Source organism: Dryobates pubescens, chromosome 6, assembly GCF_014839835.1.
Source record: "Dryobates pubescens isolate bDryPub1 chromosome 6, bDryPub1.pri, whole genome shotgun sequence".
In the NCBI taxonomy this organism is placed as follows: domain Eukaryota; kingdom Metazoa; phylum Chordata; class Aves; order Piciformes; family Picidae; genus Dryobates; species Dryobates pubescens.
In genome coordinates, this window is record NC_071617.1 from 8,727,148 (window position 1) to 8,751,004 (window position 23,857).

The following is a 23,857-nucleotide window of genomic DNA, read 5'->3' on the forward strand; positions in this document are numbered from 1 at the left end:
CTCCCTTGAGTCTCCTTTTCTTCAGGCTAAACACCTCAGTTCCCTAAGCCCCTTCTCCTAAGACTTTTGCTCCAGACCCTTCGGCAGCTTTGTTGTCCTTCTCTGGAATCACTCCAGTCCCGCTGGAGCCCAGGCTGGTGATCAAGACCTGGCTTCGCACTCGCAGTAGCATATTCCTGCCCTCTGTTGGCTCCGCTGCCAGCTGGTGCGAGGCAGGGGGGACTGTGGCCTCACGCTTCCAAGCGCGCTTCCCCACTTCCTCGGTGGGGAATGGCTGCGAGGGGACCAAGGCGCACGGGGCGGCCCGAGAAGCCTGCCCGGTCACGGCTGCTCGCCGGGAGAAAGGCGGGGCGGGCTGGCGGGAGCTACTCGCCCGCTCTCTGTGACCGCTGGGTGTCGCCCTCGCAGCGGGCACGGCGGCGGCGCCACCTCCGGGGCAGCCCAGCCTGGGGGCCGAGGCGTCGTTGGAGGCGGTGGGACTGTGCCGGCGGCCGAGGCGCCGTTGGAAGCAGAGGGATTGTGCCGGGCCCGGAGCCCGGGGGGCAGCGTGTGCCGCGGGGGGAGCGAAGGTGAGGGGGGCGCCGCCGGCACGCGGGGGCCCCCATGTCCGCACCCTGAGCCCACCCGCCGGGGTTGCCTGTGGCTGTGGTGAGCCGGGGAGCGCGACGGAGCGGGCGACGGCGGGCTGGGGCTGGGGGCGGAGGTGGGGGCCGGAGCGGTGCGGGGGCACTTGTGGCGGGGGGACGGACAGGTGGTCACGGGAGGTGGCAGCGCTGTGGCGGGGCTGCGGCTGGATGCGGGCCCTGCAAAATCAGCGCGCAGTGCTCGAGTAACTCAAGTGTTTCCTTGTTACGTCTCCGGAGTAGGGTGCAGGGAGGGAGCCCCCCTCTTATGCACACACACGAACTCTCCGGGCTGCTTGCACGGGTCCAGGACCTAGATACCTAGGGGGTTAACTGAAGGGTTAGAGGCATGAGGAGTATTAACGCTCTTGTTCCCAACTTTTAAGGCCGCATCTGATGAGAAATGGAAATCTGGCTCAAAGTCATTCTTCCTGTGCTTGACATCACCTGAAAACTCCACTGAAAATATTTCCACTAGTTTGCTGCAAACATCTGCTTCCCCTGAGGTCTCAACGCCCTGTGAGTACGCACTGGCTGCTGGTAGAGCTTCTCTGCTTTTAGAAATCCATGGCTATGGTGTGTACTTCTGCCGCGTTCATTTGATTGCAAGCATTAAGGAAGGGCTTATCGTGCCCTGGGGTGTTGTGGGTATCACAGCATAGGCTGTGGACAATGCTCCGGCTCTTAAAAAGGCAAAATCAGTGTCTTGATATTTTTATAATTATGTGTGAAATGGTTATTTGGGGGTTTGTTTGGTATTTCTGTCATGCACATGACTGAAAGAACACGTTATCTGCTACTGAGTACCTTTTAATTCACAGGGAAAACACTGAGAAGGGTAGAAGTATCTTACTGTCAAAGGCAAATCTTCCCTATAGCCTTCCAAAGCTATCTGAAAACAAACTCTTCCCACAAATCTTCCCTGTGTTAGTTGTTTAAATTAATGCCTTGCCAATGTTAAAGGAGCAATCTGTGGGGAAATCAGTGAATCTGTCTCTGTTCAAAGATGGGAAATGTGACAAAGACTGAATTCTTATGCAGCATGATCCAGATCCTCTAGTAGGAGTGAGTGTATGGCTTGTGCTGAGGAGAATGTTATTTGCCTCACTTGCTTGTTTTCAACATGGTATGTCCAGGTGTGCTGCTAGTTTCACAACAGCTTATTTTGGCAGGTTCAAGTTCCAAGTGTTGCTTAATCTTTGTTCTCTAGATATTTGGAAAACTGTGTTTCTGGAGATGTGTGGTGACCTGTAAGATCTGCAGCTGTATTGCAGACCACAAGACGTGCTGTAATGACACTGAGAACTTCACAAAAATTTCTGATCAGAAAATTCCAGTTACATCCACTGCAAGCACCAAAACTACAGTTGGTTGGCTACATAAGGTATTAGGTACTTGCCTCTAGATTGCAGTGAGAGGTCTGAAAAAAAAATCCTTATTTAGGTGCCTATTATGTAGATGATACATTCCTGCTTGTGACACAGAGGGACCTATTAGTCCGTGAGAATGGGTGGGAATTCTGTAGTCTCATTGCTTCTCTCCCTGTTGTTTGAAAAGAAAATGCAATAAAATTCAGAAGTGGCTCAAATGGGGCTCCAGTGTTTGCTAACATAATGTAGCTGCAGCAGCAGGCTTAGTGTCTTGCCCTTGCTGCCCCTTAGTCTTTAAATCTATAAACCAGGACTAATAATGTTTAGCTGTTTGCACGGCTGGCGTAACAGTGAATATTTGTAAAGCACTTTTAGGTTCATAAATTAATTAAACCATCTGAGAGCTGTGCTTTATTTATTCTCACTAGTTTCAGATTTGCAATTCCTCTTTTGTCCTCAACAATTGGGGACTCCCAGTGAACTTCCAGAGAGCTCACATTTCTGTCTTTTCTTAGAGCTATGTCAGTGCAACATTTCACTAGTGGAAGTATTTTATTTAAAACCACAAATGAGGTACCATATTTCCCTGGCAAAATTGGCCTAGGGAGATATTTGTCAAAGACATAAAAAAATTATAATTGCTTTGGGCAAATAAAAAATTGAAGTGAATCATTTTTAGCTCCTTTTATTTATTAAAGAGTGAAATATTTGAGTACTTCAGAATTGATCCATCCAAAAATAGAAGGTTTAGAGCTACTCTTTGGAAAGACCTCAGTTTGTAACAGGGATTAGTTGGCAAGGGGCTCATTGTCCTCCTTGCCTCCTGTCCAGCTATTTTGACCCCCAAAATTTCCACAATAATTTCTGAGTAAAATTATAGCAAATATTTTTGCACACCATTGCTAGCTTGGGGACCCTTTAGAAAGACCTTAGTTATGTCTACATTGACTGCTCTCCCTGTTAGCAGGTGCTGCTGAAGAATAGTTTGTCACAGTATATTGATAGCAGTTGTGAAAGAGAAAAGAGAAATCCTGAAATCTCAGGTGCCTTGCTGTGATCTTTTACTGAATTCTGTGTAATGGCTTCTTTCTAAAGGTTTGTCTGGTGCTGCCATTAAAAAGTGAATAGAATTAACCAGGTTGGGAAAGACCTTCGAGATCGAGTCCAACCTATCACCCAACACCATCTAATCAACTAAACCATGGCACCAAGCACCCCATCCAGTCTCTTCTTAAACACCTCCAGTGATGGTGACTCCACCACCTCCCTGAGCATGGTGACTCTACCACCTCCCTGAGCATGGTGACTCCACCACCTCCCTGAGCAGCCCATTCCAATGCCCAATCACTCTTTCTGTGAAGAATTTCTTCCTAACACCCAGCCTAAACCTCTCCTGGTGCAGCTTGAGACTGAGAGTGCTGGGCTTGTGAAAGCAGGTGTTCAAAGTCAGGAAGAGTTGGAATGAACATGTGAATTCCTGGCTTCTTTGATGCATAGCTTTCAAATGCACGTGTGTTGGGATTTTCTCCTTGTGTTGCTTCCCTGGAGGACGTGGTTGTGCACAGCATAGCGATGCTTGGTATCCAAGGTGGTGCTAGATGCACCATATAAGTGGTTTTTCTTGTTTTCCAGAGAATCCTTGAGGTGTGGTTGCAGATGTGCAGGTCTTGATAGTGAAGTGGGGAAGAATATTGTTGATGTGCAGTAGTTTGATGCCAGTGAAAGAATGATATTAAAAACCAGGATGAAATGGGCGTCTATTTAGGACGTTTTTTTGAGGAGCCTGTGATAAATGAAGCATTAAGGCTGCACAGGACATTGAGGTTAAAAGAAATCTATCACATTACCTCTAATAGTTAATCTGGGATATTGAAAAAGGAAAATGTCCTGTAAAAATAGTCCTATTGTGATAAATGAGTCTCTGTTGGGTGGCTGAACCAATACAGTACAACAGCTTGAATTCTTGTGTTAGATGGTTGTGGACAGGTTGTCTTGGTAGCCTGAGTGATGTACTTCTGATGCAATACTGAGTGCATAGCTGGCTCTCAGTATGGTGCTGGACTGTAGAGTGCTGGCTTGTTCTTGCAGAATTTTGCCTTTGATCCTTTGGCAGTAGCCCTGCCGTGTGTGGCATGAAATTCAAGATCTTTGTAATCAGTAGGAAGACTGTCTTACTGCCAGCACACATTTCTGCATGCCTGCTCCTCTCTGGCTCTCTCCTTCCCTTTCCCTAGAGCCTCTGCTTGTCCTCCAAGCCCTAGGTGTGTCTCAGGCAATCCATGGCCATGGGGGGAAGTGGGTTGCGATTGGGGATGGGATTTTGGCACATCTGTAGGAAGTAGTGGATGGAAAGATCTGGTGTGGATGCCAGGTGGAGGATACTGGGGCTGTGGGGTAGGTAGAGCATAATGTGCTAAGCTTTGGACACCCTAAATGGGTTTGCCCTAATCCTGAGAAAAAAATTATTTGGCTCTGTGTCTCAAAAGCTTTTTTTTTTTTTTGTCTTATGTTGTGATCAAAACCATATTTGGAGTACTCTTAAAATCATGAAGCTTTACCTTCTTCAAATCCTGGTTTAAAACAAGCTGCTTCTAATAGAAAGGGAAAGTAAGGGATAGACTTTCTCATGACTTGCCTCCTTACCTGCCTAAACACTATGCATTTTTGAGAAGCGAGCTCCTGAAGCCACCACCATCTGGCATGGTGCTGGACAAAAGCATTTTCATTTTCTTTATGGAAATGAATTCCATAAGGATGTGCCTCTTCATTGTGCCCAGGTTGCCGTTGGGTCATTATTTGTTCTCCAGTTTGAGATGGCCGTTGCTTTAAGCCAGTCAGGAATACTTTCCACTGCTTTTAACAGCATTTGCATTTGTGATAGCTTAGCAAGACCTGTTGCTGGGCTATTTATATTGTGCTGATACACTTCTGAGTCAAAAAGTCCCTGAATTGTCTCTGATGGGTCAGTCACTGAAGAAGGCACTTATAATTTTAAAAACACCCTTAATGTATGGTAATCATATATCAGCTCAGTATTTGAGTAACACTTTGTGATGACAGTGAGTAATTTTAGGTATGGTTTACTTTTATTGAGAGCTTGTTGTCCATATGCGTGCTACAGTTGCAGAAACTGCAGCTGGTTCAGAGCTTTGGGCAGGATGTGATGCTTTCACCATATCACTACTGCCTCAAATAATCACACTAATTAATCTGCAAGACATCCACATTGCTTATCAGTTCATTAGTATATTCTAAAGCTTACATATGAGTAATTTTCCTTCATTTTCTCTCTGATCGCTTTTGTTGTTAGACTGTGTCTGGCTAAAGTCTTTTGAGAGGATTTAGGGATGGGGAGAATGGGGGTTGTCTGTCTTTTGACTGGAATTATCTGCCTGCCATCTGCAGTCTTTCATTGACATTATTGTTCTGGTTTAACTCCAGATTTTGAAAGTACAGCATTTTCTTATCATTTTATCTTTTCCAGACTATACAGCAGCTTCCTTTGCAAGAATGGATTTTTTTCCTTAGCTTTTCACAGCTTCTGTGTAAAGTCAGGCCCTGCTCTTTCAATATGCCTTTTTTTTTTTCCCCTCTAAGTATTATTGATCTTCCTCCTTTGTTATACTGTGATGTAAGTTCAGGCTTTGACTAGCCTCCAAGAGCTAAAATTTATATGCACAGAAGCACAAGTTTGGATACACTATTAGCAACAAAACTGCTGAGTTACCTGTCTTCAGTGGTATGGTTTTTTTTCACTGAAGAGTGCTGGGTGATGGAGTTGCAGGCAGATGTCACACTAGATGCTTGGTTTTTCATTTCAGAACCTGAAGGTAGTTAGAATAAGAGTAAATGTTATGCCTTAACTTGTTTCACTTGGTGTGCTCTTGTATGGTGCCCTACAGGTAAATACGAGTCTCTACCCAAAAAACTTGGTAGCATGAAAAAAAAGCCCAGAGGCCAGATGTAGTTGGAAATAATTGAGTGTGTGTGCCCCTGTGTTACACTGCCTGCAATATCCACTTTCCCACGGGCTTAGCCTCCCTTAGACATACTGAAATCCAACCTCTGGACTTGTCAGAATTCTGTCAGGTGGGCCCTCAGAAAAGAGATTGTGGAGAATCACATCCCAGCCCTTGAACAGTGATAAATTTGCTTTAGGAGAGGAGGTGGTACCCCAGTTTTAATGTGTGACAAATTCTTCCACAGGTGTACTAGTTTCCTCCAGGAATAGCTGTTCAGTATAGCAGGATGCCCTGAGTTGTTGTAGCTAAAGTTTAAGTCTCTGGACATGAATGGGAGATTGTAGTGTGGAGTAAGCTAAAACATGAATTTGAAGTACAGTCTTTTATTAGTGAACAGTCAGGTACCAGGTTGGACTCTTGTTTCACTGTAAGAATACACTTAATGAGTTTGGAGAAGCCCAGATTTAAGAAATATTGACCTGGCCTGCAGTGGGAGAGACTGTCATCCTTTTCACTTTCTCTGGTGTCTTGATGGGCAAGTGGAGATGCCTCTGCAGATTGGATAGCTTAGTTACTAGCATGCCTGAAAAAGCAGGACTGGATTTGGGGTGAATGAGGATAGCTCAGTTAAGAAAAGGACTGCATGCAAACACACCATAAATGTGAAGCAACTTAATTTAAATGTCTTTCTTGTATCCAAGCAGGCAGCATTTAGCTCTGACTAGTCTACATGGCAATCACATCCCAGCTTACTTCATACAATTTTAAGTTGTAATGATCTGTTTGGGATTTAGTATTGGTCAGAGTGCCCTGGGTGAATTTGTTTGATGTCAAATAAAAACTGTTAGAATAACTCACTTCTGCTTCTTGTTGTCCTTACATGTCAGCCCAGGTTGATTATTTCAACATTTAGGCCTCTCTTGCTTATTCAGAAAGTATCCAGTCCTTTTTCAATGAGAATTCTACACTTTCTTTGTCTGGAAACAAGATGAGTTCTAGTGTGAAAAGTGAACAGCAGACTGAAAAAAAGTGGTATGAATATGTGCACAAAGTATCATGCCACACCAATAAATCAAAGCTAAATTCATAGGCATAAGCTCTGGTCCATGGCAGAGTTTCTTAACTGAAAACCTCCTGTTTTTAAAAGTGATTCCCAGAATAATTGTGTGCATACAGGAGTAACAAACAAACCTCCGCTTTTTTTCTGCCTCTTCTCAGCTCCATCTTCTCCCTACCCATTAACACACGTGCTTGAGAAGTTTAAAATCAACATTCTGGATTCCACACTCCACTATTCTTTCAGAGAATCCAGCCTTTCATGTCTGTAGCTGTGCAGACATACACATGAGGATGTTGCTGTTTCAGTTCTTAGAATCATGTTGGCTTTTTCCTTCTTCTTTTTAATCTTCAGAGTGGAATACTTGGCATATAAGCTTAGAAGCATATTTTACTCAAAATTTAGCATGCAAAATTTGGATGCCCAGTTTCCACCTTATGAGAATAATGGATTTATTTATCTTTGCATACTGTATTAATATGAATTTACATCTTGTGTGTGGTTTGTGCATCCAGCAAGTGTCTGAAGAGAATTACATGGGATGAACTGGTTTTGGTAACACAAAGGCAAACAAAAAAAACCCCAGACAGGTAGTGGGGCTTTTAGTAGTACTGATCACAGCACTTCGAAGAGAAAAAACACAAACCAAAATCTAACACATTTTAAAGGTTTGTTTGTTTTCCTTCTCATAATTTGAAATTAATAATCTCTGACTAAGCTGAAGCAAGTACTGAGCAACTCATTGGGCTGGGGTGTAAAGCCAGTTTAACCTGGGTGTACACTGAATGTTTCCCATAGATAGAATAGAATAGAATAAACCAGGTTGGAAGAGACCTTCAAGATCATTGTGTCCAACCTATCATCCAACACCACCTAATCAACTAAACCATGCAACCAAGCACCCTACCAAGTCACCTGAACACCTCCAGTGATAGTGACTCCACCACCTCCTCAGGCAGCCCATTCCAATGGGCAATCACTCTCTCTGTGTAAAACTTCCTCCTAACCTCCAGCCTAAACTTCTTCCCCTGGTGCAGCCTGAGACTGTGTCCTCTTGTTCTGGTGCTGGTTGCCTGGGAGAAGAGACCAATCTCCGCCTGTCTACAACCTCCCTTCAGGTAGCTGTAGAGAGCAATAAGGTCACCCCTGAGCCTCCTCTTCTCCAGGCTAAGCAACCCCAGAACAAAAGCATCAGTGAAATGGAGATCCTGCTCCATCTTTACTCTGTAGTTCTCTTGAAACACAAAGTTACTCTGCCTTGGTGGAAAAAAACCTCAAAAGGCACTTTTCAAGTAAGCCGAGCCACGGGAGGATTAGCAGAGTGGAGTGATAATATAATGGAATTTCTCAGCATGCTATTAAATGTGTGCTCCAGTGTACCACCTTAGGATGATGAACTTTCCTGTCATTCTAGGGAGCTACACGCTGTCATCCTCCCCAAAACACTAAGATTGTGAAACGCATTAACCATACAGACAGTGTCTCTGTCTGATTGTTACTAATACATTCACATTGACAGTTTTAACGTAGCAGGCAAGCATCTGTTGCATGTCATTTTGATTTGTAAAAAAACCCAAACAAACCCTCACTTAATCAGTTCTCATGCTTCGGATTTTGAGTGTCAGCATTCACTCCTCTTCTAACAGAGACGTTTCTTGTGGTTCCTGTGTCTTAAACTTACTAACTTCTCCAAATAGACGTGATCTTTCAAGAAAAACAGGATAGGGCAAAAGCATAGTGCAGAAGTGAGCAGGTTCTACTGAGTAGCATTAAAAAATGCACCTCTCTTATGGTCTGTAAATGGGATTTTCAGACCTTGCTTAATTAAAGAGTAAAATTCTATTAAAATAATTGCTCTTAACGAAATTATTGTGGGGCTTACTTGGAAAAAAAAAAACCAGCATTGCCCACAGAAAGCTAATTACCAACAATTTGTGTGTAGCAGAATTAGGATTACTTGCTGCATTAAACCTCAGAAGGTTAGACCTGAAAAACAACACTTTCAAGTAGTCATTGCATTATTAGATAGTTTAAAGATGGAATGCCTATTATCCTGGGCTTTTTAGAAAGTGATTTTCATGCTGTATTTTATAGCAGGAATGCTGGATCAAACTTGATTTCCCTGCTTGTGTGACTGATCTCATTTAATTCAATGACTCTTTATGTGCATAAGATTCAAAGAGCGTGGCTTTGTATGAAAAACACCTGCCCAGAGGGAGCTGTAGGAGGGTTACACCTTACACTTAATATAAAAAAAAAACCTAAGTAACAAACCACACACACACACACACAAAAAAAGATAAACCAATGCCTACATTTCCTTGTCTCATTGTATAATGATTTTCAGTGAAGTTTCATGTTGCATGAAATTAAATCTGCAGACCAGATGATATGATATTGGACAGTTTCTATAATTCAGCACACAGGTCAGTGCTGTTGAAACAACAGGCTGAGTGTTTCGAGGTGCAGATTAGGCTGACTAAAATAACATGTGTTGCAAAAGAAGTTGCAGTGCATTTTCAATAGAGAGTGTTCAGCAGAGAGATTACTTGTCAGCTCTGCCTGGTGTGTTACAATCACGGGAGCAGGTAACAAGATAAAGGAAATCTCGCCTTGCTTTCTCTTCACAAATTGGCCTTTCTGGAGGGACTGGAAAGCAAGGACACAACTATGTAATATTCTTGCCTTGTTTTCTTCCCTTCCTTTCTGCTGTCTTGTCATGAGCCCAAAATAAATGAGAAGACTAACTGTAAGTAAAAAAATGACAGTAGAGCAACTCCTCCTCTTCCTTATTTTTTTCTTTCTGTTTTGTACACTAGTGAGAACCGATGGTTGAGTGGCAGCACAGCTCTCCTGATAAGCTATGAGCCAGTCCTGTAGTGCCAACACAAAAAAACATCTGTGCTGTAACACTTCCTTAGTCATCTTGCATTAGCCTCAAGTCCAGCAAGAGGAGACTCAGGGGTGACCTTATTGCTCTCTACAACTACCTTAAGGGACGTCGTAGACAGGCAGAGGTTGGTCTCTTCTCCCAGGCAACCAGCACCAGAACAAGAGGACACAGTCTCAAGCTGTGCCAGGGGAGGTTTAGGCTGGAGGTTAGGAAGAAATTCTACACAGAGAGAGTGATTGCCCATTGAAATGTGCTGCCCAGGGAGGTGGTGGAGTCGTCATCATTGGAGGTGATCAGGAGAAGACTTGATAGGGTTCTTGGTTGCATGGTTTAGTTGATTAGGTGGTGTTGGATGATAGGTTAGACATGATGATCTTGAAGGTCTTTTCCAACCTGATCTATTCTATTCTATTCTATTCTATTCTATTCTATTCTATTCTATTCTATTCTATTCTATTCTATTCTATTCTATTCTAACATTGTTCACAAGTGACATTTGATCTTGTCTGGGCTGAAATGCCAATATGAGTTTTAGCCATAGTAAGCCACTCCTGTTTTAGGGTAATAAAGATGTCCTCAACCTTTTCTCCACTTCATTTTCCCATGCAAAATCTGTGTTCATCTTACAAAAGCTTCCCTGTATTGTTGCTCACCTTTGTCTTCTCCCCTCTTTTGTCCTAGACCACTCTTGTATCCTTGATCTGAGAATCATCTGGTTTTCTTTGGTCTTTTCCTCACCTCATAAAAATCTGTTGTTTTGCTGGTTGTGCTTCTGACAGTGGTTAGTGAGTGCTGAGTCACCACTTCGAACACAGACACAAGCTATGTAGAGAGTAAAAGGTAGTTTAACAAGCCTTTAAAAAAGAATTTGTGAGAGTGAGGATTTGTCTCTGTCTCATACCCTTCCAGGTGCTGTTTACCACACAGGTTGTAACATTTTGTCTGAGGCTTTTTTGAGAGACCTATGTTCAGGATGTCTTCCTCATCCTGTCTTCTAGCCTTTCTCTGTCTTGAGTTTGCAATCTCATTTTTTCTGCTTTCACATCAGCTTTAGTAATGTTTGAGTCTTGGTGCATATTTTTCCATCTCTGGTTTCTTTCAACTGTCTACTCCAGCAGCTTATGGCTTTTTTGGTTGCTTTTTTCAGCTTTGTTAGCCTTAGCAATGCAGTGTTCTTTTTTTGTGATGCTGGTCTACTACTGTGTTTCTTTGTAAGAGTGATGGTGAGGGACTATCATTTCTAGCTTAGCAGACAGGAATTGCTACCTCCCTGAGATTGTTGTTAGTAGTGTTTTGGATTTACACACACACACACACACACACACACACACCCCCCATATGTTATAAAAGTGAAAATGGGGTCTCTCTGGGAAGAGTGTCCTGGAATATGAGGCACAGGGGTGCTGACCTTCACAAAGACAGGGAAGCAGGAGGAAAATCTTGTCTGTTTCTGGGAACACGGTCCAGGAACATGATATCCCTGTACCATGAGCTTGCCCTTCTGTATTATTCCATTATCAGTTTTGTTTTGGTTTTTTTCTTCATCTTTCCATTCAGGACCTGGCTGCCTTTGTAGGTAAATAATGTGAGTATTCTCTATGTGGTTAACATTATTTTGCACAAACTGGCCTCTTGTAAAGTATGTAAGGAGACTGAGATGTGCTTAAACTTCAAAATACTTATTAACTGTGAAGCAGGTAAACTAAATTGCACAGTCCTGTTCAGCACTAAAAATAAGGCCAAAGCATCTGGTTTTGACTGTAGAGAAATTAGAAACAGAGAAACTGAAATGGGTCTAACAAATTTGTCCTCAAGCTTCTAGAAGTGGTTGATCAAGGAGGTGCTTGCATTAAGGGATCCTGGCTTTAAGAGGGTGCCAAGCCTAGGCAGTAAGGCTTTTTCCAGATTTTACCTTCTTCCAAGCTGTGGGAAACCTCCACAAGCGTTGAGAGGCTGAGCCTCATTAAATGCAACTTCAGTTCCCAGAGAGATGGTTTCCATGTCAGGGCTGCAGGGCCCATAGGTGCACAGGCAAAGGTGAGGGAACAGGGAGCAGTGAAAGGAAGTAGGGGCATTTGTGTTTCCTTTACACTCTCAGCTTGTTTTGTACTTGACACAAGTACAAATATTTCTGGATGATGAACCTGTGACTTCCTGTGCGTAGCCATGAGTGCAGTCTTCACTGGGAGCTAAAGTTCTGTCCTGCAAGATTAGCAGCTTTCAAGAGATGCAGTCTCCTTAGCTTAGACTCTTTAATCATCTAAAATGATGTTAATGCTGTTCATTTTCATCTGTGTGAAGAGCCTTGTGGTATGGGAAACTTTCATTTTACCTGTTTGGGTCTCACATTTCGCTGCAGCAGATGGCATGCACCTGACGAATGCCCTCTGGAAAGAGAGTAAATGTACCAAGGATAAACCCTAACCAGTTGGCATTTTCTTAGGTCTTTTGTAACATCAAAGCACCCTTGTGCAACACTCATTATAGTCACTTGATGCAAGATCCAAGGTTTTGTGATACCTACTTTCTTCTGTTGTTCCTATGCTTGTACAGCTGGCAAGATTCTCAAGAGATATATGTAAGAGCAAAGTGATATTCAAGGCAAGTCATGTTAATTGAGCTGTAGCCTGCACTGAGAGAAGTTAGATTAGATTAACTTCAGTTACTTGGCCTGAGAGTAATTTGTGTCGACACATAGCTTGCTCTAATTAATTATTTGAGATTCTAATTTACCACATAAGTAAGGACAGGAACGTATGATTTTGTTTATTTTGAGCCTGGTGTGGTGGCATTCCTCGTGAGGCAAATGCCGAGCTGAAGCTAGTGGATCATTGCTCAGCGTGGCCTTACTGTAATAGATGTTTGGGGAACTGGGCTGTTTGATGGGTTGGAACAAAAGAACCATTGGATAGGGAGCCATAAGTCAGGCTTTTGTTACCTGAGTGATATTCCCACCCTTGGACTCAAAACTACAAATCCAGATCTAACCCTGCTGTGTTAATCATGGTCATGGCGCTCACTGTTAGGTCCTTCAGGTTGGTGCATTGGAAACCTCACTGACACAATGAATATGGCAAAGGAACAGGATCATGGAGTTTTAGACTACTGTCCCTGTTCTTGACTACCTGTGTTTATTTTACATCTGGTAAAGCAGAATAGAATAGAATAAACCAGGTTGGAAGAGACCTTCAAGATTACCACATCCAACCTATCATGCAACACCACCTAATCAACTAAACCATGGCACCAAGCACCCCATCAAGCCTCCTCCTACACACCTCCAATGATGGTGACCACCACCTCCCTGGGCAGCCCGTTCCAATGGGCAATCACTCTCTCTGTAAAGAATTTCTTCCTAACATCCAGCCTAAACCTCCCCTGGCACAGCTTGAGACTGTGTCCTCTTGTTCTGGTACTGGTTGCCTGGGAGAAGAGACCAGCCCCCACCTGTCTACAACCTCCCTTCAGGTAGTTGTAGAGAGCAAGAAGGTCTCCCCTGAGCCTCTTCTTCTCCAGGCTAAGCAACCCCAGCTCCCTCAGCCTCTCTTCATAGTGCTTGTGCTCCAAACCCTTCACCAACTTTGTTGCCCTTCTCTGGACGCATTCCAGCAAGTCAACATCTTTCCTAAACTGAGGGGCCCAGAACTAAGTACCAACAAGAACATTGTACAAGACAAATCTGAGCATCACAGCATTGCATCCTTGGATATGAACAACTGATGAAGAAAATGAACTTTGATATGCCTACTAGAATTATCAATTTAGTTGTATTTGCTGTAGAGAAATTGCCTTTCTTTGGGTTGGGTAACCTCAGATGTCTGTGGAGAAGAACGTTGCTGCTGTACCATTTTTCCCTTCAGTAGTTAAACAGTTCAGGATGAATAGAGGGAATGGAGTGGTTCAGGTTACGTGCATGGAACACTCTGGTCTGGTGGTTATGTCTTTGTTTTGTCATGAGACTAAATGCTTGATTACATCTTTACAAATTTATGATTTTCAGTGTAGCTACCCAGTTTATTCATCTTGATGTGCTTAACTAAAACCAATAAATCTGTATTGCGTAAGTGACTGAGTATGTTTTAGATGGATCACAGAATCACAGAGTCATTGGGGTTGGAAGGGACCTCTGGAGGTGATCTGGTCCAACCCCCTGCTTGGGCAGGGCCACCTAGAGCTAGTTGCCTGGGTTACTTGGTTTCTTTGCAGTGTTTTGCATTGGTGTTACAGAGCATTCTAACATTTAGATATTTATCTTAAAAGGAATTTGTGGACCTGTGTCTTCCAGCCCTGTAGCACTTTAAAAGGCTATTTTAACCTCTTTTCAGTTGAGAAGTCATTGCAAGTTTTGCAATAAGCAGTGCTCCATCAGACAAGATCATATGCCAGTTTTGGTACTGAACAGTCATTAAAAACTGCATGGCTTGATTTAGCAGTCTTGGTTCTTAAGCATGGGTGATAAGGATGGAGGTGGAGGGGAGTTGGGGAGAGATTTGTATCAAGCAGTAATTCTACATGGGCTGCCCAGGGAGGTGGTAGAGTCACCATCATTGGAGGTGTTTAGGAGGAGACTTGATAGGGTGCTTGGTGCCGTGGTTTAGTTGATTAGGTGGTGTTGGATGATAGGTTGGACACGATGATCTTGAAGGTCTCTTCCAACCTGGCTTATTCTAATACAGGCAATGTTTTTCACCGTTTAGGATGTTTCTTAATACTTGGTATCTGGAGTATTTGAATGTGGAGGAGATAGAAAGGATTGAGACCTTGGCCAAGAATTTCAGTTTTGCTGATCCCATGCAGAAGGTGGGCATGGTGTGGGATAGGTGTGTGCAGCCAAACGCCTCTTGCAGATAGTTCTTTGAACTCCACACTGAGGCTGTCTTCAGAAATAAGTGTGTGTTGCATAAATTGAACTTAGTCCTGGACTCTCAGATTGTAACATCAGCAAATGTGTCCTGAGAAGATCTCGTACCAAACGCTGCTGCCGCCATTGTTGTTCGGTCTGTCCCAGCACATGCCTTTTCTCAAGCGTATTCCCCCCTTCCAAAATCTGCATTTGTAAAGATCCTACTTGCATGTCAGCACATGTCTTTAGAGCTGCCAAAGGGTATTTTTAATGAGAATAGCTTTAGAATTCCTGGCTTGATTTATGAAGAAAAGAGAGGGGGGAAAAAGTCATAGAAACAGTATCCTCTTACCTATTAAAGTGTTTGCCTTGTGTTTAATGGTGAGATCAGCTTAACTTCTGCAGATGCAAATTGAATAACCAAATGTGTACCTGCTTTCCACTCAGAAGTGTACACTCTTTCACTGCTTAAATGCAATACAATTCCAGAGAGAGGGAGGTGGGAAAGTAAAGGATTAGGGGTCTTTTTATGGAAGAAATAATCACCCAGGATTTCAGCACTGTGTGTTTCCTGCAGAATTTTCCTGTAACTTGTCTCCGAGTGATAAAGATGAAAATATTTTTAGTTTGCTGTACTGTTCCAAGGAGGTTTTTGTAACTTGTACAAAGTGAGATGAACAAGGCAGCAGTTCTTTCCTTTTGGTTCCCCTTCATCAACCCAGCTGTGTGATGTATGCATTTCATTTGTTTGCTTGGGGTTTTTTTAAGCAAGGTTTTACATTGCAGCCATAGAAATAAGGCAAGCGCAATAATTCTGCGTTATTTGTACTCATACATTCGTAATACTAATTTTGTGTATAGAAAAACACTTCAGCCCATGCTGAGGACACCAATTACATTGTGTCCCTGAGTCTTTTCTGCGTCTACGCTGCCCTTCAGAAAGTGCCAAACTTGTTCTCCTTTATGCTGCAGCTAGGCAGTAGACAACATTTCTCACTATTTGGTAACACCTCTCTCTCCTTCCCCTCCTCCAAAAAAAAAGAACCCCAAACCAACTTGACTCCCAGCATTCCTCTCGTGTCTTACAAATACTTGTTTGAATCCTTGGCAAGAAGCTGGCTCTGTTCCCCACCACTAGCCAGTCTGCCTATGCTATCTTGTATGCCTGTTTCTTCCAGCGCTTAACGCCTGTAGTCGAGTACTGGAGGAGGTGGTGCTGTGGTTTGAAACACCCTGAATACAAGCCCTGTGGTTCATTAGCATCAGCAAGTAGTAGGATGGAATGTAGAGGCACGGGGTGCTGCTGGATACTTCAGTTTTGTGTGGCTCTTATTTTAAAAGGAAAGAATGCTGTGGTGTAAACCTTAAAGACGTCATCATGTGTGTATTCTACTCAGTGGGAGACGTGCCTCGTGTGGTGCGCAGGGCAAGCAGTGACTGGTCAGGGCTCTGCAGAGGTAAGAGTGTGCTTTTGTGTGGAAGCTGTGACCTGGAACCCAGGAGCAGGCTCGCACCATCGGGAACGACGGTTGACTAATTCTGGCAGTTCCTTCCTGCTCTACGATTTGCTTCTCGGTTTTGGTGTTAACTCCTTCGAGGCAAACGTGTTCCTTAGGGGTTTTGTTGCACTCCCAAGCCGACGCTCTCATCAGAACCAGGATCGCTTGCTGTGTGCCCATTTGTTTTACTGTATTCTGTTGCAGGATCTCACACTGCACATAAACGTGGGAAAAACAATGTTTCAGGATTTGTGGTTTCTTTGTGTTAATACCTCTCGCTGTAGAACTATACCCAGGGGTTGTTAGATCTCTGCAAAGTTTCTTTGCACAGTACTAATGATGGTCAGTTCAAAACAGTTTAAATCCAGGGAAGAGAATAATAATGAGATTTTGTCCCTCATGATCCTGAGCACATCTGCCTCTGAAAGTGCAGAAAGGATATTTGAGAGAAAACTGGCACTCTGTTGCAAAGGTTGCCCAGATGCCAGGTCCAATACTCAATTAAGAAATTTCCTGCTGCTGTTGGTTCTGCAGACTTGACTTCAATCTCTTAATTGGTTTTTGTAAGCTTTGAATCAGAGCAGGCAATATTCTCAGAGTAATAATGGTAAAACATCCTGAAGCTTCTGAAGCAAATTGCTGCTCATCCTAGCAGGTCTATTAGTAAAGCAACATGCAGTCTGGCAAGGAGGAAGCTTTTCTAGTAGAACTTTTCCAATGCAGATCGTCTCCACGTCTAGTTAATATGAAATCTCAAATGTCCTATAAGATAGCCAGCTGCTGAGGGCAGCTGCTTCAGAATCTGCCCAGCCAACATTGTAGCGGTAGATCTTGGTGCACAGGGCGTTTCCTCTGGTTTCCCCTTGGTAAGGAAACACCAGGGAGGTGGAGAGACCCACCTGGAGCTGGCAGCTCTTGTGGGACAGGCTGAAGAGGTGTGGGCATTGCCCGGGCAATGGTGGCCACCCCCACTCCTTTCAAAAGCCCTCAAGGGTTGAGCTGGCAAACAGGGGGTGGGACCTCAGCCAGGGGGGTGACTGGGCCTGGTGCAGCAGTTCATGCAGAAGTACATGCAGGGAGGGGACTGAAGCTTGGTGAGCTCAACCAGAGAGTGATGGTATCCACCTGGCAGAAAGCCATGGCATCCCTGAGATCTGCACTCACCAGGTCTGATGTAGCTTCACAGATGGAGCTCTGGTGGGAACATGTTGCTGTCCAGATGTTGGGCTGTAGAGTGTGCCCCACTCTTATGCCAATGTAAGATGGCAGCAGTGAGCACATCTGTCAGAGGTGTGACCAGGTAGAGGAGCTCTTTGCCTTAGCAATGGAGCTCCAAGAGGAAGTAGGTAGGTTGAAGAACATCAGGGAATGTGTGAGAGAGAGAGACTCCTGGAGTCACACCTTGCCCTCCCTGAAACAAACCCAACAGGCAGACAGAGTTCATGATATGGAGAGCTTCCTGTCCTCTGTCTGCTTGGTTAAACATGGTGACTTAGAGGACAGCGAGCAATGCCAACATGTTCCTGTGTGGTGCAACAGGAACTGCAGGTGTGGGTGTCCCCAGTAACTACCCCACCTTCTCATGGCCCCTTGCAAAATAGATAGTGTTCTGCAAAGGGAAGTGAACAATGCCACGATGGGTGGCTGTCCTGAAGGGCCAAGGAGTCCAGGAAAGCTGGGAATTCTTGAAGAAGGAAGTCTTAAAGGTGCAGGAACAGGATGTCCTCATGTCCTGAAAGACAAATCTGTGGGGAAGATTTGATTACTCAGGGGAAAAGGTGATTTCATGGTCATTAGAAGAATGAGCAGGGTACTCAGAAGGACTACAAAGTTCTTGCAAGTCTCTTGAGGGATGAAACTAGAATGCCTGAAGCCCAACTAGAAATTAATCTGTCTTCAGCTGTTGAAGTCAACAAGAAATGCTTCTACAAGTATATTAGCAACAAAAGCAGGACTAAGGAGAATTTCTATCCTTTATTGGATGCAGGGGGCAAATGTGACAAGAAGGGCCAGAAGGATGATCTGAGGAACTATGGAGCTGTCAGTCTGAGCTCAGTGCCAGAGAAGGTCATGGAGCTGACAATCTTGAGTACTATTATGCAGCATCTGCAAGACAAGGGCATTAGGCCCTGTTGGTGGCTGGTCACAAGTGGTCTTCCCCAGGACTTGTTGCTGGCGCCAGTTCTCTTCAGTATCAATGGCCTGGATGAAAGAATTGAGTGCATCCTCAAGTTTGCATGACACTAGTGTTGGGTGGGAGTGTTGATCTGCTTGAAGATAGGAAGGTTGTACAGAGGGACCTGGACAGGCTGAATCGATGGGCTGAGAGCAATGGTTAGAGATTCAACAAGGCTAAAAGCCAAGGTCCTGCATCTGGGTCACAACTACTCCATGCAACACTGCGAGCTTGGGAAAGACTGTCTGGAAAGCTGCCCAATAAAGACCTGGGGGTGTTGTTTGATAGCTATCTGAACATGAGCCAGCAGTGTGCTCAGGTGTCCAAGAAGGCCAACAGCATCTTGGCATGGATCAGGAATACTGTGGCCAGCAGAAGTAGGGAAGAGATTGCCCCCTGTTCTCAGCACTTGTGAGGCCATGCCTTGAATACTGTGTTCAGTTTTGGGTGCCTCACTAGAAGGACACTGAGGTGCTGGAGTGAGTCCAGAGAAGGGGTAATGAAGGTGGTGAAGGGTCTGGAGAGCAAGTCTTGTGACAAGTGGCTGAGGGAATTAAAATTGTTTAGCCTGCAGAAAGGGAGGCTGCAGGGAGACCTCATTGCTCTCTGCAACTACCTGTATGGAGGTTGTAGTAAGGGGGGGTGTTGATCTCTTCTCCCTAGTAAAAAGTGATAGGATGAGAGGAAGTGGCCTCAAGTTGCACCAGGGGAGAAATTGTGTTTTGTAGGACAGGAGCAGGATCGATTTCAGATTCATCTCTTTACCCTTTGCTGCTTCCTGTTGCTTCCCCTTTTTTGTTGTTTTTTTTTTTGGTCAGTATCTTGAAACACATTCCAGAAATATCTGTGTGAGGGAGGAGTGCCAAGGCTGCTGATGAATAAGAGACTGTGTGATGAATCTTGCAAAATTGGACCTTTTCATTCAGAGAATGGTTCTCCATTACTGAATCTTTTGTTGCTGCCTTTTGAATTGGAGAGGAGAGGAGATGTTAAGTGTTGTGCCCTGACACTTCTCTCCAGCCTACCTGAATTGCTTTGATGGGGAGGGAGAGGGAGGGCAACGCAGAGGTTGTTGATTCACTGGGTTAAATCTGAAGATGGAGCAGTGGTATTACTTCACTGCTACAACTGCATAGTTTGGGGAAATTTACATTTTCAGTGAAAGTTTGATTCTGTATTGATCTGAGCTGAAAGGTCATGTTATTCCCATGCCCTTGGAATAAAGCTCTTTTGAAGCTGAGTGTTTTTTGTTTATTTTCAGTTTGAAACTATTTTATAACAGTGGTATTTGTTCTGCTAACACATCAACTGCAACTTCTTACAAGGCGAGTTTGGAGACCTTCAAGATCATCGCGTCCAACCAACCAATCCAACCCACCTAAACAACTAAACCATGGCACCAAGCACCCCATCAAGTCTCCTCCTGAGCCCCTCCAGTGATGGTGACTCCACCACCTCCCTGGGCAGCCCATTCCAATGGGCAATCACTCTCTCTGTATAGAACTTCTTCCTAACATCTGGCCTAAACCTCCCCTGGCACAGCATGAGACTGTGTCCTCTTGTTCTGGTGCTGGCTGCCTGGGAGAAGAGACCAACCCCCATGTGTCTACAACTTCCCTTCAGGTAGTTGTAGAGAGCAATAAGGTCACCCGAGTCTCCTCTTCTCCAGGCTAAGCAATCCCAGCTCCCTCAGCCTCTCTTCATAGGACTTGTTTTCCAAACCCCTCACCAACTTTGTTGCTCTTCTCTGGACACCTTCCAGCAAGTCAACCTCCTTCCTAAACTGAGGGGCCCAGAACTGGACACAGTACTCGAGGTGCGGCCTAACCAGTGCAGTATACAGGGGCAGAATGACCTCCCTGCTCCTGCTGGCCACACAGTTCCTGATGCAGGCCAGGATGCCATTGGCCCTCCTGGCTGTCTGGGCATACTGCAGGCTCATGTTCAGCCTACCATCGACCAGTACCCCCAGGTCCCTCTCTGTTTGGGAGCTTTCCAGCCACTCTGACCCCAGCCTGTAGCACTGCATGGGGTTTCTGTGGCCAATGTGCAGAACCCAGCACTTGGATGTGTTCAATCTCATTTTATCCAAGCCATTTCAGAATCCCAAACAATTTTTTTCGATGCTGCACATACCATATTTCTTACAGTTTTCCCAGAGAACAACTGTGGCAGTTTCTAACTTAAGTAGGTGATAGGTAGTGTGTGATAAGGGCTGCAACAGCTGTGTCCAGGGATACACCTTGCTAAAATTATCCCCCACGCCTCAGATGATAGTATCTCATTGTTAGCAGCACATCAGACCTGTGAGCTGTCACTTGGAGAAGGAGCACCTGATGCAGTGGAAGAACTGTATGCAGGAGCTGCCTGTAGTTAGCCAGCTTTAGGAGCCCTTGCTTGTGAAAGCTTGCAGTTAGCAGAATTCAGTCTTGTAAACTTCTCTTTAAACCTTATTTCTTCATTAGGTCTGACACAATATATGCAAATGAATCCATTGGAATGAATCCATTATTTGAAGTGCTGTGGTGTTTGTTAACTTAAACACCTTGAGAGAGAAATGCCTTTAATAGTTCATTACTTTGACTCCTTCAGTTATTGCAAGAGCTCCTTTTGTGTCCATCTGCCACGTTTCCCTGTTTCCAAGTTGAAGTGTGCAGCTCTGTTGCAGCAAGCACTGCTGCATCCTTTCAGCATTGCCACCAGAGCTGTCAGTCTCTAACTCCAAGGGAGCTGCCCTGTCTGCACGGATTGCTTCCAGCTTTGTGTGTTGGCTGCTGGTGCGTTGGCTTGGCAGTCACTCTCATCTGGGAGAGCTTTTTAGAAGAATCTAATCCTCATTTTGTGTAAATGTTTAACTCTGGAACTAGGCTGCTGCTTTTCATGCTGCATCCAAGTTCTGTGTTTGACTTCATTATAGTGTACAAGGGGTTTGGTTGGGAAGTCTGCCCTGCCTCTCCGTGCTGCTTGTCCTTCTGAACAATTGCAGTAGACAGCATCCTTTCAGATCTCAGGGAGAGACCTCATAACACCGTGGCAAACATCTGTTTGGTGCTGGGAGAGCCTGCCCTGGCAGGGTGCTTGTTGGGGAGTGTAGCAAGATACATGGCTAAAGGGAACCTCCTTCCCTTTTTGATCTCTTCCTGGGCAAGAAGGGACAGAAACTAGAAGTGGGGGCAAAAGGGTTCAAAGGCTTAGCAGCTTTTTCTCCCCATACTTATGAGCAGCACCCTAATAGCTTGTGACACCAGCTACACTGGACACAGAAGTACACAAATGCCTCTTTCCTTCTCCTTTCAGATGTAACAGATGCACTTTGTGCCCTCCCTGATAGCTTTGTTGTGACAGGGCATCCCAGAAACATAGTCTCTCTTTGAAGAGCTCTCCACGTTCAGGATTATAGCGCAGGTCTGCCAAGCTAACCCACTACGGATGAGTAAGTTACATATGGTGTATATGGTATATGGCTTCATGCTTTTCTGCATGGAACCTTGCAGACTGGTGTGGAGTGGGAGAAGACAAGCACGTTCCTCATTTCAGAGTGTTTTCTGTGAGAAGGTTTCTCCTGCACCCTGCAAAAGCTGATATTGTGGGCATAAAGCATTTTCAAGGGAATGAGCAACCTGTCATAAAATGGCATTGCTTCTTTTGCTCATTTGAGAGAATTTGTTACAAAGTCAATTCTTCTGCTGGGGAGCACAGTATTGGCTCCTTGGGACTGCAGAAAACAGCTGTAGATACTTGGTTCCCTGCAAGAGTTTCTTAAGGCAAGATGTAGGAACTGGTATCCTCATTTCTTACCCTGTTTTGTTATGGGATCACAGGAACTATTGCTTCAAGTCAGAAAATACTGGATATTGTGAAAACTCTGCTTTGCACCTGCCCAAGAAAAGTTAGAGCTGTGTGTTGCACTTCCTGCAGAATGGTGTGGAGGTGAGGAATTCTCTGTCCAATGCAAAACTTTGGGGTTTGAGGGTTTCTGATTATTTATTTTAATGTAAGAATTGTGCTTGTTGCCAGGTGTTGCTATGGATCTCCAAGACCTAGCATCCAGGACACAACATATTTTGCAGGCTTCTCTGCTCTCTCATTGCTGCCCTCGTCTCTTTGACCCCAGTTTGCCACTTTCTCATCCACTGAATGAAGACAGAGGGCTCTTTATTGTATGATACTCTAAATGTAATATGATAGTGTTGCAGGAGAGCTAGTAGAGTGGTCATTACCAGGTGTTCAGTGTTTTCTGTTTCAGGGAGATCTGTAGCTGGCTTCAGTCTTACACAGCCTCTAATGCAGGAAAGGAAGGTAGGTTGGGGATGCCTTCTTGTGTGGCACCATCCGTGCAGCCAGAAGCCTTCCCAAGAATATGCAAGTGGATGTGGATGATGTTGAGTTAGGTCCCCCAACTTCTGGAGGAGGAACAATGCCTCCTGCTTGAAGAGAGGTGAATGTGGGGCTGGATCTCACAACACATAGGGAAACCTCTGGTTTGTTGAACCAAACAGATGTGGAATCCCCAAAAGATCCAATTTTAGACCATGCTTTTTCATGAGGGATGTATGGGCAGACCTGTTACCATATAAAGGTATCAGCTGTTATCATATAAAGGTATCAGGATTATTTTGTCTCTGGCCCCTTGGAAAGGAAGAAGCTAGGATTTTACTATGGAATGTGCTGTTAGTCTTCTGGTCAGATCCTGTGATGTAGCTCTTCCTGCTGTTTCTGTTTTCACCTTCTGTTTTACTCTAAGTGAGCCTGCACTGATTACAGTGTTGTCTTTTATGGCAGGCAGACAAATAAAGCAGGGCTGATCCAATTGTTGTTTCTTAAGTGCTTCTTGGAAGTCACATCCATCATTTTGTGGACAAGTTCAATAACCTGAATGTGTTTTCTTCATTTTTGAATGCGTGGCTCATGAAACTTGTGTTCTTTGGAAGCGCAGTTCTAACACACAGTAAAAATCTCTGCCAAAGAACACACATAGCCCACAGGGAAAAGTAGCTTAATTCTCCTGTCTTTAAAGATTAGTCTCATTTTGAAGGTTTTCTCTCAACATTATGATCAAAACAACACACTGCCAGTTGTTGTCTTGCACAGTTGAGCCATTAAGGCAGTCAGGATTTGGAAAGCTTTCTCCAAGTGAGTCTAATATCAGTAGCAGCCTACCATTCTTTCAGGGGAAGATATCTGTGGGGTTTTTTCCTTGTTAGATTATCTATAGGTATTTTAAAAACCTTATTTCAAATATTCCCTGGGTGAAGGAAGATACAGCTGTTACTGGAAGTCACTATATTTCCACATGAAACCATCCTTTGGCCCATTAGTGTGGCCAGCAGGAGCAGGGAAGTCCTTGTGCCCCTGCACTGGTTAGGCCACACCTTGAGTACTGTGTCCAGTTCTGGGCCCCTCAGTTTAAGAAGGACATCGAGACACTTGAACG

General features: G+C 44.4%; 1 long non-coding RNA gene across 1 annotated transcript in view; it reads left to right on the plus strand.

The window, feature by feature from the left end:
- The first annotated feature begins 1,012 nt into the window (after positions 1–1,012).
- The window catches only part of LOC128897299 (uncharacterized), a 61,712-nt gene continuing 38,867 nt past the window's right edge, over positions 1,013–23,857 (plus strand). The window contains exon 1 of the long non-coding RNA XR_008462306.1: positions 1,013–1,142. This is a non-coding gene — a long non-coding RNA (uncharacterized LOC128897299). The remainder of the gene's footprint in view (positions 1,143–23,857) is intronic.